Raw genomic sequence first — 14,642 nt, 5'->3', positions numbered from 1 at the left:
GTTGATAATGTTGGGTGCGTCATTCCCCGATAAGTTGGCTGTGAACTGGGTTCTGCAGTCGCTTCCTGAATCATATAATGAGTTCAAAAGAAAGTATTATATGATGGATCATGACGATAACCTCATTGACCTAACTTACATGCTCATTGCTGTTGAATCATAAATGATTTGGCAAAGCAATGGAGCGTATTTGTTGGGAAAGTCAACCAACCATTCTTCCGAGGACGTTCTAGGAGAAGCGACCTACGTTTGTTGCCAAGAGAAAGGGCATTGGATAGAAGTCTGCCCTAAGAGCATGAAGATTCCAGAAGATGGGAGAGTCAAAGAGTATGGTTGTGCTTCAGGTAAAATCAACTATCGAACTCCATTAAGTTCCTATTCGTTGATTCTTAATACATGATGTGATAAGATTGCATTGAATGTTTTGCAGGATCGGTGAAAAGAAAGGAAGCTTGATGAAAGAGCAAGATAAGTCTAATCACAAAGAAATGGATCTTGATCGCATGGACTTGAAGATTAGATTTTGAGCTTAGATAATTATGATAGAATTGTTAGGAATATTTGACTACATAGTTTTCAATGGATTTTGCATTGTAAGGAGAAATGTTTTCCGCTGCTTTTAAGAATAAAATAAATTTTTGTTTGACATATTTATTTGTTTATTTCCTTGCAATGAAATCGTTATGAAAATTGTTGTTTGCATATTTCTACAACGAATGGATATGATTATTATTTATGTTAATTATGGAAATGTCGAGAATTTACGAAATAAGTAAAGTTTCTCATCGCCCAAGTTTCAGTTGGTCAGAAGCTTGGAATCATGCAACTTGGTTGCACGATGAATGAGAAATTTCATATTTGGAAATTGGACTAATTCATTGACAAAGTGTCAAGTGAAGGACTAGGAGATTGAATATACAAAGTTGCGTGTTGATCAAGTCCACCATAAGAGTAACAAAGATATTCATCATAATTTACTAAAAGTTTAGTAAATATGATTATACTTATAAGATTAAGTGTAATTCGGAATTGATTAAAAAGGTTTAAATCAATAGCAAAACGAATAAGAAGAATCAAGTAGGCAGAAAGATAAAAGTTTCTCCATTCTAAGAAGAAGGGAGAGTAGCTTTAATGCTTTATGATAGGTCTTAATGATTAAGAACCATATCTCAATTGATCCTCTAAGTAAGTCTTAGTACAATTGTATGTCTAAGAAGAGGAATCAAGAATTGAAGAAATGGTTAAATCAAGAAGTCAATCATACTTCGTTCCAAAACAAGTCTTAGAGTTAAGATTTTGACATTGAGTGAAAAAGTATTAAGAAGGTTTATAACAATCATCAAATGTGGAAAGTTGTGATGTCTTGGATAAGACAAGGACCAACTAGGACCAATTTATGAAGTGTTTTGATAAAAGCTACACTAACTCTTGAATATTTGTTTGTCAAGAAATGGTTATTGACAAGAGAATCTTACATGTCAAGGAGTCAGTGGGAGTCTTAATGGTCTTGAAAGGTTTCAAGAACAAATCAAATAAAACTTATCGATCATCACTAGCACACGAGTTGAGGTTTACAACCTATCGTGTTGACATTATTTTGTTTCTGTGCCGTTCCAATTGAGTTAATTATGCATGTGAGCCCTATGAGTTCTCATTTGAATTCATAAAAGGTGTCACACCCCCAGACCAAGGATGGCGGAAACGTCCGGGGGTGGAGGACTTCATGTACAGTATCACAACAACGTGTATAATAGTGCTCAAAGTAAATACAACCATCATAAATATAATTGAAAAAGTTACACCAAAGTATATGTTTACATGTTTCAAAATCAATTACATTATGATGACAAAAATAAATTGTTGACGGTTTAACGTCCCATCCTCAAAGCGCATGAAGTTTTTGTTGGGTTTTGAGCATTCTAACACTCCTAAGAGTACATGCAACCCTAAATACCTTGGATCTATGTTTTCTCTATTATACATACAAATAAGAACATCCAAGGTATAATCCTAATCTAGCATACAAAAACAATGAGTGTAACAAGATAGAATACATACCTCTTTGATGTAGAAAGTCTTCATGAAGCTTGAGTGCCTAGCCCCAATAGTGTGGAAGCCTCAAATGGAATCACAATCACCAAAACACTTAGAATAACTTGAGAGAATTCTACAACTCATGAAATCGGCTAGCCCTTTTACTTCACACACTAGTGGCCGATTTTGGTCAAGAATAAGATGCTTATATAGTTAGGGTTACACCATGTAAGACCTAATTGACATGCCCTTTCATTTCCATGATCCATGAGTACAAATACACCATGCAGCATCCATGGACCATCCTATGGGTTTTATCCCAACTTGATTATCCATGGAGCATTAGCCCACTATACAAGTATGGATGTTTTACACAATCAACCCATATATTTAATTAGTCTTCTTTTGATCACTTAATTAATCCTAGATTAATTCTTGATCAATACTAATTAAATAATCTTATTATTCTTATTATTAATATACTAGAACTTATAATATATTAATAACCATAAGTGTCTTATTTCTCTCATTATAGTCTATCCAAGTGCATGATGGTATGCAACCCAAATGGACCATGCCGGGTCGGGTCAAGTCTTACCAATTATAGTTATGGACTTAGACATTAATCCAACAGTCTCCCACTTGGATAAGTCTAAAAATATTATTGCGTATGACTTCAGGAACCAACTGGCAATCGTAGCTCTCAAAAGCTTCTGTCGAACTCTGACCTTGTAGATGAACTCTGACCTTTGTCAATGACTTGTCCATTAGATAAGGGATCATATATTCCTCCATTCTAGATATCATATGGACTGAGACATGGATTATAATCATTCTCTCTATCCATTTGTTGTTTCCCGATTTCCGATTTATGACGACTGACTAATTGAACAAATCAAATCAGTCATGGCCCGGCCGAGCACTTCCATTTGTCATCATCAAATCATCGAGGGGCCCACAGATATCGCTTTTATCCCGAAGGTAAAAGGAATGGATAAACTTCGACTCATATGGCTTGTTCTACTACTTGTTGAATCATACACAAAGGCACGTTTTATAGCACCGAGTTACCAAATGCGTTTTCGTGCAATCAATGTACTATCAACTCATAGTAACAACTCATATCTCTAGGTTTGAAGAATATAATATATTATCGTCTCATGATCACTCGTGATAAAATCCATGAAGTGATTCCAATGAGCGCGGGTTGAATCCAATACTCAGAACTTATGAGCACTCATGAGTGTTGTAGCCCTTTGTCCAACACCTTAGACCTCTACAAGCCAACCCATGACAGTCTTAATTCATATCTACTTCCAACATATGACCGACTGTGGATGGTTTGAATAACTTAGTCATTCCGGAAGAATAACCTAGTTTATTCGGGAAGTCAAAACATGCAAAGTGAAACACAATAATATATGAATCCAATATGGTATCAAACCCTATGAACATAAATAAAACACCTTTTATTTATCACCATATGATTACACATTATTCATTGTATACTGTTTCAGCTATCAACTTTATTCTTGAATTTAAAACAATAGTTGTCCCATGCTCCAATCATGTACACTACGTTTTTTTCAAAACACTAGTCATGCCACACACCAAGTATGCATACTATGTTTGTCTATGATCTTTACTTTGTGAACTAGATCAATTGAACATAACTTCAATGATTCTCTTTTCACACTCCCAAATCCTTACTGCAAATGCAAGAATTCCAAATTCATGCCATTTACTGAAATCTATTAGATTCTAAACTTATATGCACTGATCTACTTGTAATGATTATGCACAAAGTCAGAAAGACTTGACAACAATCATTACAGAGCATTCCAAAGGAGATCAACTCCTTGGAAACATCCTTCTTGCATTAAGTTTCCTAATCTTAAACAGATTGAGAATTCTAACTTTGAAACATTTCCAGATTCCATTTTGACTATCACTTCTGAACAAGAATTGCCTCCTTACAGACTATGTCAATATGGTACTTTCAGAATTATCACTATACTTCCAACTGTCCTTGAGCAACCAATCTTTGGTAAACCTTAGATTGTTCTCGACAATTGTTTAATCCTTTTAGTCATATCCAGTTCTAAACCTTTTCCCTTCTTAATGCCCCAGGCATTTGGAAAATTTTAGAAAGGATGAATATAGCACATGTAATCGATCCTATATCCGAAGCATATGGGAATCAATTCATGATGTCTCACATAAAGACTAAACCAGTCTTTTGCTACAACATTTCCATTTCAATTTGCCAAGTTCTCATAATTCAGATTATGAAAAGGGATGCCGTAATCATAATCAAATTTTAGAACGCAAATAATGGACCCATATACAGAATTTCCTTATGTTGAGCCATTCCAACATGAAATTCATATATATTTCTTTGACTAAATGATTAAAACCTCACGATCTAAGCTTATAGATTTGAGATGAAGTATAATTTCCTCTCCCTTAATTATAGCAAAACAACTCTTTCCCAATTGAAACTTTTGTTTTCTATAATTAACATTGCTAACTTGCAATACTTATCATAATTATCATGCTCCCACTAACATGATGATTATTAGCATAACACTTATGCTCCCACTAGCTTTGACATGTACTCAGAAATCAGCTGGACTTATAGAAATCAATACTTCATTGACTTTCTTACCAAAGTTCAAATTTCTGATACTAGATTTTTTTGATAAGACTTTATCAAAATCATACACCTTCCCTTAGATAGCACACTTGTGTGTCTAAACAATTATGAAGAGGTATGCCGTAATCATAATGGTTAGACCTTTTTGCCATTTCTCACAAGTCCAGGTTAGTGTGCCGGTAAACCACACACGCTCCACTAACGACTTTGAGAATGCAAATATCACAATTGCTATCTAGATAAAATCTACTTAGTGAAAGTGTTTCCTCACCATCATTTTCATGAATCGGAGAGAAACCTTATGACACTTAGATTTATATGGTGTATGAGTTCTTATCCATGTGAATTGTCAAAACCATAGACACAAGACAAAGATAATGACAAATCCAAAACCATATGGATTGAACTCAATCTTAATTTCTTGCCACCTCGCAGCTCAAGCGCCTACCATTGCTTCCAAGTTGTTGTGCAACCAATTGAGAACTCTAAGAACTCATATGCAAAGCCAACTTTAACTGGAATTGGCACAGAATATGTCAACACAATAGATTATAAACCTCAAATTGTGTGCTAGAGAAGAACTTTAGGTTTTATTCTTGATTAGTTCTTGAGACTTTCAAGACCTTTAAGACTCCCACTGTCCTCTTGACCTATAAGACTCCCTTGTCAAACATCCAAGAGATAGTGTGGATTCTTATCAAGACAAACACTTCACACAATTGGCCTAAGTTGGTCTTTGTTTTATCCAAAACATCACAACTTACCAATTTCAAATGTACAAGAGTATAAAACTTTTACTCTTACATTTGATAAGTGTTTTAAACCTTCTTTAAGACATGTCACTCAAATTACAATCTTGGAGTATGACTCTAAGAATTGTATTGGAACGAAGTATGACTCATCTTCTTGATTTAACCATTTCAACAATTCAAGTTCCTTTTCTTAGACATAAAAATGCACTAAGATTTTCCTTAGAGAACTAATTTTGATATGGTTTCTTAATCATTAAGATGATCACAAAACTGATACTAAAGTACTCTCCCATCTTTTCAGATTTGAGAAACTTTTATCCTTCTGCCTAATTTGATTCTTCTTATTCGCTCTGCCGTACATTGAAACCTTTTCCAATGTCTCAGAGTTACACTTAAGCTTGTAAGTATAATCATATTTACTGAACTTAAGTAAATCATGACGAATAGTCTTATCAATCTTTTGTGGTGGACTTAATCAATGCACAAGACTATGTACTCGATCCCTTAGTCCATTACTTGACTCACACATCCATGTGAACGAGTAATTAGTCTTAATTTTTCCAATACTTGAAAGTTCTCATTCATCATGCTATACAACTTGCATGATTCCAAGTTCCGGTCCAATTGAAACTTGGGTGATGAGAATCGTTCCTTATTTGGTAAATTTAGACATTACCACAAATGAAAGAATCAATTTCATATTTCCACTCTTGCTATTAATGGAATCATATAAGCAACAATTTTTCCTCAAATGCCATTGTAAGGATATTTTAAAATAAATAAAATCAAAAATTTTCTTTTATTTTAAAACTTTGCGGAAAACTTATCCTTACAATCCATATGAAAACTTGTTGTTATCTATTCCTAAGCAATATATCATAACTCCTAAGAAGTAGCTCAAGAATCCGATCTTCAAACTATGCGTTAGAAATCCATCTACGCGATCAGATTCAGCATATTCTTTCTTTAAGTTTCTTCACTTTTCTTTGATTCTTAAAACATCACCATGTGACCCAGTCACATCATGTATCAAGAATCTCAGAATAGAAACTTAGCAGAGTTAGATAGTGGACTTTACCTGAAGTAGAGTCAAACTTATTGACTTTAACATCCTTAGGTAAATTTTGGCAGCTTCGCAACCAATGCCCCTTCCTTTGGCAATATAAACATATGGACCCTTTGATAATGGTACACGAGACTATCATAGACTTAGCTCTTCTCTTTACCATTTGGTCAACCGAGTTGACTATGGCCGATCCCTCTCCATTGGGAAGAGAATGCTTTACTAGATACCCAATGTCATCATTGTCAATGTCCATAAAGTTTTAGGAAGTTGATCTTATCAAATAGATAAGATCATTAAGGGTCTTGTCATAGTCTATTTCATAGGTGTTCCAAAAGAACTCACTATGTGAATTAGAAAGTAGTTGAACCACCAACTTTCTCAAGACTTTGACACCCAACTCTCCCGGCTTGTCAATATGTGACTACATCTCCAAGATGTGATCACACCTAGACCTTGCCTTGCCAATAGGACTTGAGTGACCTTGAACTTGTGGGTTAGGGAGAATAATTGAAGGAGGTGAAAGAAGTATGATTTCCATGGGACATCATCTTCATTTAGGAAAGATTGTTTCAAGAGATTTGGGAAGATGATAGATGTCTAAACCAGACATCTTTTGGGAGATATTCAAGATAGTTGATCTTAAGTCCTTAATATAACACCCAATTTGAAATATTAAGGCTAGGACCCTACAAACTATTTTATAACTTAGAAGAGGGATGCCGTAATCCAAGCTATAAAATATTTGAAGGTAGGTGAATGACGATTCACCAATTTCCACCAAGATAAACGAAATGTATTATTAGGTTTTAATTGGTTTTGAAACTCCTAGATCTTTGAGATTCATTAAACTGTTCAATGGCATGTTTCAATCTCGAGTGTGCCCTCTCAAATTTTGTGACTGTGATGCCGAGGATCACAAAACAAGGTGTGAATAACCATACCAATTCACTTGGTACCCTTAATATTATCACCCAATCAATGTGCCGGTTAACCACACACGCTCCATTGATCTATGACAAACATTAAGTCACCCTTCGTGATCCTTACTAGTCCAAGTTAGTGTGTCGGTTAACCACACACGCTCCACCAACGACTTGGTAAGGTACAAAGTGTGAATTCCATGGGCTAGCACCAAATTCACATTTTTCCTAAGTAACTAAGATTGGGTATTATTAAGAGTTTAGTTACTTAGTATTTATCATTAATACTTTTAATGAAGGGAGAATTATAGTCTTGTCAAACCCGTTCGGCTAACGACCCTCCACCAGTCAAGCAAGCGGTGGGTGAGAGTGGACACCCATTAAGTTGCCATTTTATAGGCAACAACCTTATACCCACCTTATAGACCGGCTTCGTGAATGAGGCGTACTAGCGGTAAGACTGACTTTACTCTTATACATATATATATATATATATATATATATATATATATATATATATATATATTATTGACTTATAATATTATAAAGTATAAGGGTTGAATTTTAACTCTTTAAAATTCTAAGGGCTAACTTGGAATTAAAGTATTCATAAGTGAAAATTTTTCAAATTCCAAAACTTGAGGGCAAGTTTTGAAACTATTCAAAACTAATTAATTCCATAACTTGAGGACAAGTTATGGAAGACTTTAAACTAATAAAAGAATTAACTTTCCTTTATTTTATAACTTATGAAATTAATTAAGGTTACACTTTATTTATTTATTTATTAATGAAGTGACTCTTGAACCTCCATAACTTAAGGACAAGACTCTTCATCTTTTGTAACCTTTGCCAACTTTTATGAGTTTTATGAAACTTAAATGTGACTTTTCATATAACTTGAGGACAAGTTACAAAAACACATTTTAGAATCAACTCTTAGATTAATTTGGATTGAAAACACATAATCAATTAACTTTTCTATTAATCTAAGCAACTCATAAGAACAAGATAATCCAAATCAAACTTTTCCATGTAATTAGCCTAATCACTAAACTAATACAAAACATGAATCTATTGACAATTATCTTTAAAATTGGATTAGCATGAACATTACCACATCAAAAACAAGTTTATAAGTCCAAAACATCTTTGGGTAATGTTCCTAGTCCAATTCCAGCCAAAAAAGTCGAGTTTATGCTGTCTGGGGGTCCAACTCGTCGAGTGCATGAACCAACTCGGCGAGTTGGATCGAATTCATCACTTTTTAGGCATGGACTCGCCGAGTCTCCTGATGGACTCGCCGAGTCTGATGATCAGACAGCAAGAAATTCAATTTTTTTAAGCAGTTTTGCAAGTATAACAAGAAAACAAGCCTAGGCTCTGATACCACTGTTGGGTTTTGAGCATTCTAACACTCCTAAGAGTACATGCAACCCTAAATACCTTGGATCTATGTTTTCTCTATTATACATACAAATAAGAACATCCAAGGTATAATCCTAATCTAGCATACAAAAACAATGAGTGTAACAAGATAGAATACATACCTCTTTGATGTAGAAAGTCTTCATGAAGCTTGAGTGCCTAGCCCCAATAGTGTGGAAGCCTCAAATGGAATCACAATCACCAAAACACTTAGAATAACTTGAGAGAATTCTACAACTCATGAAATCGGCTAGCCCTTTTACTTCACACACTAGTGGCCGATTTTGGTCAAGAATAAGATGCTTATATAGTTAGGGTTACACCATGTAAGCCCTAATTGACATGCCCTTTCATTTCCATGCTCCATGGGTACAAATACACCATGGAGCATCCATGGACCATCATATGGGTTTTAGCCCAACTTGATTATCCATGGAGCATTAGCCCACTATACAAGTATGGATGATTTACACAATCAACCCATATATTTAATTAGTCTTCTTTTGATCACTTAATTAATCCTATATTAATTCTTGATCAATACTAATTAAATAATCTTATTATTCTTATTATTAATATACTAGAACTTATAATATATTAATAACCATAAGTGTCTTATTTCTCTCATTATAGTCTATCCAAGTGCATGATGGTATGCAACCCAAATGGACCATGCTGGGTCGGGTCAAGTCTTACCAATTATAGTTATGGACTTAGACATTAATCCAACAGTTTTCCTGTTTCACTGATTTCCTGAGATTACAAGTAGTTTTGAAAAGTGTCAACAATTAAGTTGGTGAGTTCATAAGAGTTTTGTTTGCAGTAGAAACCGTTTTCCTTGTAAAATCGATAGAGTTTGATTTCCAGAAAATTCAATATTTTCTTAGTTAAGTATGAGCAAAATATTCCTATATGACGTGTTAATGAACCTTAGAATGACTCGTAGATTTCCCATATAATTGTCCAGCGTATATAAGTTATATAAGATTTAAGTTAGATAAAACGTTGAATATAGTGGGTCTGCCCTAGGTCCACAACCCAACAAGGAACAGGAGATAAGGCGGGCCCCACCAATTCTAAGCCAATCGAGACTGAATTCTTATACGACTCAAACATATACGCTCAGCTATTATAGTTGAAGTCTAACAATTCTAGATGAAATATAGTTTTAATATCATAATAACTATCTTAGTGAACCTGGTACTTTGTATTTGTACCCCTTTTTGTATAAACCCGACACTTTGTATTTGTGCCCCTTTTGTATAAAAACCCGGTACTTTGTATTTGTACCCATTTTGTATAAAAACCCGGTACTTTGTATTTGTACCCCTTTTTGTATATAAACCCGGCACTTTGTATTTGTACCCCTTTTGTATCACAACCCGGTACTTTGTATTTGTACCCCTTTTTGTATATAAACCCGGCAGTTTGTATTTGTACCCCTTTTGTATAAAAACCCGGTACTTTGTATTTGTACCCTTTCTTTTTGTACGAGTGTGTTATGTAAATGATCATAAACTATACCTATTATAGTTTATTAAAATGTTTGAAATGTATATGTACCCTAACTATACCTATTATATTTTAGTATATTTCTTTGTGGTGTTTAAGAATCCCATCCTATGTAAGTCAAACGTATAGTACGATATAGCTATGATTAACTTGCTTTGTTTTGTACTACTGATTATGATGGAGGATTCTTATAAATTCAGTAAGTAATTTCCTATTATATAAATATATCATAACAAGAAATACATGTAATATATGGAGTTATCAAAGATTTAACACTATGCTCAACATGTTACAAAGTGGTTTGATAGTTAGAAGCTGTTAACTAATTCTCAATCTTTCTGCACTGTTTTAGAGAAATCATAGAAAAATCATACGAAGTCGAAAACTAGATCCGTAATTTATGAGAGTTCACAAAATGTGTCTAGTTTACTCATAATTTTTATCATGATTTTTAATGACCTCAAACTTGGGCGAATAAGTCCAAAATCACAGACTGGTCCGGATTGGTGCTTGAAATGATAGGCAGTTTTGTAAAATTCACCATAAATTATAGAAAAATCGTATGGAGATGTGCAAGTAGCCATTTTAAAGCTAGAAACTTGACCTACATGCACCTAAAACAGTTTTAAAAACTAAAATGCTTAAGTTGACCAAAACAGTCCGTGAATGGAGTCCAACTTTTCTGATGAAAGCTGTTAGGAAATTTTAGTTATGTTCTTGGTCTTTTAACTTGTATTCTCCCCCTTAAAACTTAAGAAAACATGATAATAGAGGGGTATGAACTCACCTTGAGCTATTTCAGTGGATGGATGATGGAGAGAAGAGGTTTTCAACTGAAGAACACTTGGGAAGATTGCTTGAAGACTTGAAGATCTAACACAAATATGATGGAGTTTGTGTAAGATATCCTTGATTTGTGTGGAAATAAGTGAGATAATCATAAGGAGAATGGATTATGCTTACCAAATGTGGAAGAACACTTGATAATCAGCCTTGAATCTCGAGTTTGGTGGAGAAAAAGTTTGAGAGAAAAGTGGTGTTTGATACTTAGTGAAATGAGAGCAAATAAGAGAAATGAGGAGAGATGGTGTTTTGTTCCAGCTCTAAAAACATGGGAATGAGTGTAAATTGAGTGTAAGGGACATTGAAGTGACCTAGGTAAGGTGGGGAGGTATGGCTGGTCATAGAGTGGGTGTGGGGTGGTTACTTGTGTCATAAGTTAAGACAAAGTCAACACTCCACCTTTAATAAATCACCCATTTGATTTTTATCATTTAGATAATGATTTTCATAAAAATATGATCAAATTATGAATATTTAGGGTGTATTATGTTAAAATATAATTTCTGGAGAAAATCCCGCTTTAAAATCACGAAAAACGGGCTTAAAATGTTAAAAATATCAAAAATGGGCTAGAAGTGACAAAATTCCGAAATCTGACCGAGTTTCGGTCTTCTGATGTTGGAACCGAGAGGAGAGAGGGTAGAAACCGAGAGAGGAAGAGAGAGAGAGAGCAGAAACCGAGAGAGGAAGAGAGACCGAGAGAAGAGAAGGGAGAGAGACAGAGACCGAGAGCAGGGCAAGGGAACCGAGAGACGGAGCAGAGAGGCGCGAGGAAGGCGACAGAGACCGAGACTCGGTCTCAGCTACAGGGGCTCGGTTCTTCAGCTTCAGCCAACAGAGGCTCGGTCTTGAGAAGGGACAGAGACCGAGAACAAAGGCTCTGTCCTCGCGAGTTTCGGCCCGAGAGGCCTCTCTTCTTGGTTTCGGTTCCTAAGAAGGGTTTCGGTTCCTTTGGTCCATTTTTCTCGTTTTTACCCTATTTTAAGCCGTTTTTGACCCGGTTAAGGGTCGGAATGACCCAAATGATTCTAAAAAGTTACGGGAAACTTTTGAGAGAGATTTGGGAGAGATTTTACATACTTGGAGAGATTTGGGAGAGATTTGACATTCTTGGAGAGATTTTTCATACAAAGAGATATTTGAGAGAGATTTCACATACTTGGAGAGATTTGGGAGAGATTTGACATTCTTAGAGAGATTTCTCATACAAAGAGATATTTGAGAGAGATTTCACATACTTGGAGAGATTTGACATTCTTGGAGAGATTTCTCATACAAAGAGATATTTGAGAGAGATTTCACATACTTGGAGAGATTTGGGAGAGATTTGACATTCTTAGAGAGATTTCTCTTACAAAGAGATATTTGAGAGAGATAGAGTGACAACGATTGAGAGAGGTTCCATGTGAGACAATTGTGAGTGTCCGGCTTCACAATGCAAGGTTTGTAAACCCTGTTAAGCCTTGTTTAAGGATCTTACACACTCCCGATGAGTATGCAACATTGTTTTATCGGTTTGGCTTGCCACTTACCACAGTTTTAGGTTAAGGAGATCTAGTTGTACGTACTTTTCGATTTATGATTTCTCATCAGAATAGCGAGTTGTTTAGTAAATACATAACGTAATCCCTAGTACACAAGGGTTAGTTGAGTTCACCGGTTTGACTTGTTGACTTTATTTGACTTTGAATTGACCAGAATTTGACGGTTGTCACATCATCCCCCTGTTAGAGGGAATTTCGTCCCGAAATTTGCACTTCGAATGGGGATCCAAGAATTTAGAGGAAAGATGGGGGAAACTGTTCGTAGTACAAGAAATTGATTTTGGTGAGGAATAACTCGCCCGATATCACATGATTACTACTATGCGTGCTTTAATCGATGCCAGATTTAACATATAAAGAAATTTAGAATTTAAATGTCGATATTAGAAACACGTACTGATATTTGCGGGCAGTTCCGGGGTGGTTTCTCCTTCTGTGATTGCAAGCACCCTTCCACCACCACCGGCATCTCTTGTTCTTGGGCAGTCCCTTTTAAAGTGTCCCTTTTCTCCACACTTGTAACAGGTTGGGCTTACTCCAAAGCCAGGGACCTGGTTGATGGGTCGTGCTGGTGCCTTCCAGAAACGAACAGTGTGCTCCTCTTTGTCGCAGTTTTTGCAATGCATCTTCCGGCAAGCCCTAGTGTGATGGAAGTTACACTTGTTGCATTTCGGAAGGGTTCCAACGTATGGTTTCATGGGAGTTGGCGTGGTGAGGGTTGTGGCAGCATGAACAGCAAAGATCTGTTGCTTCTTAGCGAGGCCCTGGGCTGATTGGTCCTTCTTGTTGTCCCAAAACTTTCTTTCGTTGTTCCCTCCTCTTGCTTGTGTAAGGGTGGTTGTCATAGGGTCATGGTTGGCATGATGGTCAATGAGTTGTTGTGCCAACTCCTTGGCGCTGTCGAAGGTAGTTGGTCTTGAGGCCAGCACGCTATCTTGAATTTCGGGGGACAATCCCTAGAGGTATCGCTCCAACTTTTTGTCTTCCGGGGTGACCATAGCGGGACAAAGGAGTGCTAGATCACAAAATCGGTTGGTGTAAGTTGTAAGGTCGGAGCCTGCCATTCTGAGATTCCACAGTTCTTGCTCCTTCTTTTGCACTTCACCTCTTGAGCAATATTCCTTCAGCATCATCTTCTTTAAGTCCTCCCAACTTAACGTGTTAGCCACTGCAAGCGTAAGCGACTTAACTCTGCCGTTCCACCAAGTGAGAGCTCTTCCGATGAAGGTGAATGCCACGTACTTGACTTTGCTCGTTTCGAGGCAAGCACAAATCTCAAAGATTGCTTCGGTTCTCTCGAACCATTGAATTAGTGCGAGGACACCCCCACTTCCATCGAAGGAATCGGGTTTGCCATTTGTGAAGTCCTTGTAAGTGCATTCCTTTGTGCGTCCTGTACTATCTCCGTGGTTAGAGTTTGTGGCTCCAGATCCAGCACCACCAGTGCTATTTGTACCAATTTTTGACATTGTAGCTACCACGGCTGCTGTTACTACAGCTTGGAACATTTCGGGATCAAACTGAGGAGGTGGCGTTGGAGGTGGTGGCGTTGTGCTGCCGGAAGGTCTGGGTCTTTTCCTTGGTGGCATCGTTCTGTCATGAGTTTGCAAAAAAATGATCATATGGTAAGTTCCTACTAGCAAAGACAAGTCAGTTGTTATAGAATTAGATTTTTCTGCATTATTCTCCGATTTAAGAATGCCTTATATGTAATTCATAAAGGAAGTCCATATGAATGAACTTCATTAGTTTAGTAGGTTTTGTATCCAAGTGAAGCCTTATACTTGACCCAGGCTAGGTCCTTATTATAACCAATTGAAGTATGTTCTCGAGGGTTTGACCCACATCCCTATGATGCAGTCTTATATCAGAGTAGGAGTAAGTTCG

This window comes from Lactuca serriola, chromosome 2 (assembly GCF_051521515.1).
Source record: "Lactuca serriola cultivar US96UC23 chromosome 2, Lser_US96UC23_V15, whole genome shotgun sequence".
In the NCBI taxonomy this organism is placed as follows: Eukaryota; Viridiplantae; Streptophyta; class Magnoliopsida; order Asterales; family Asteraceae; genus Lactuca; species Lactuca serriola.
This window is presented reverse-complemented; position numbering follows the sequence as displayed.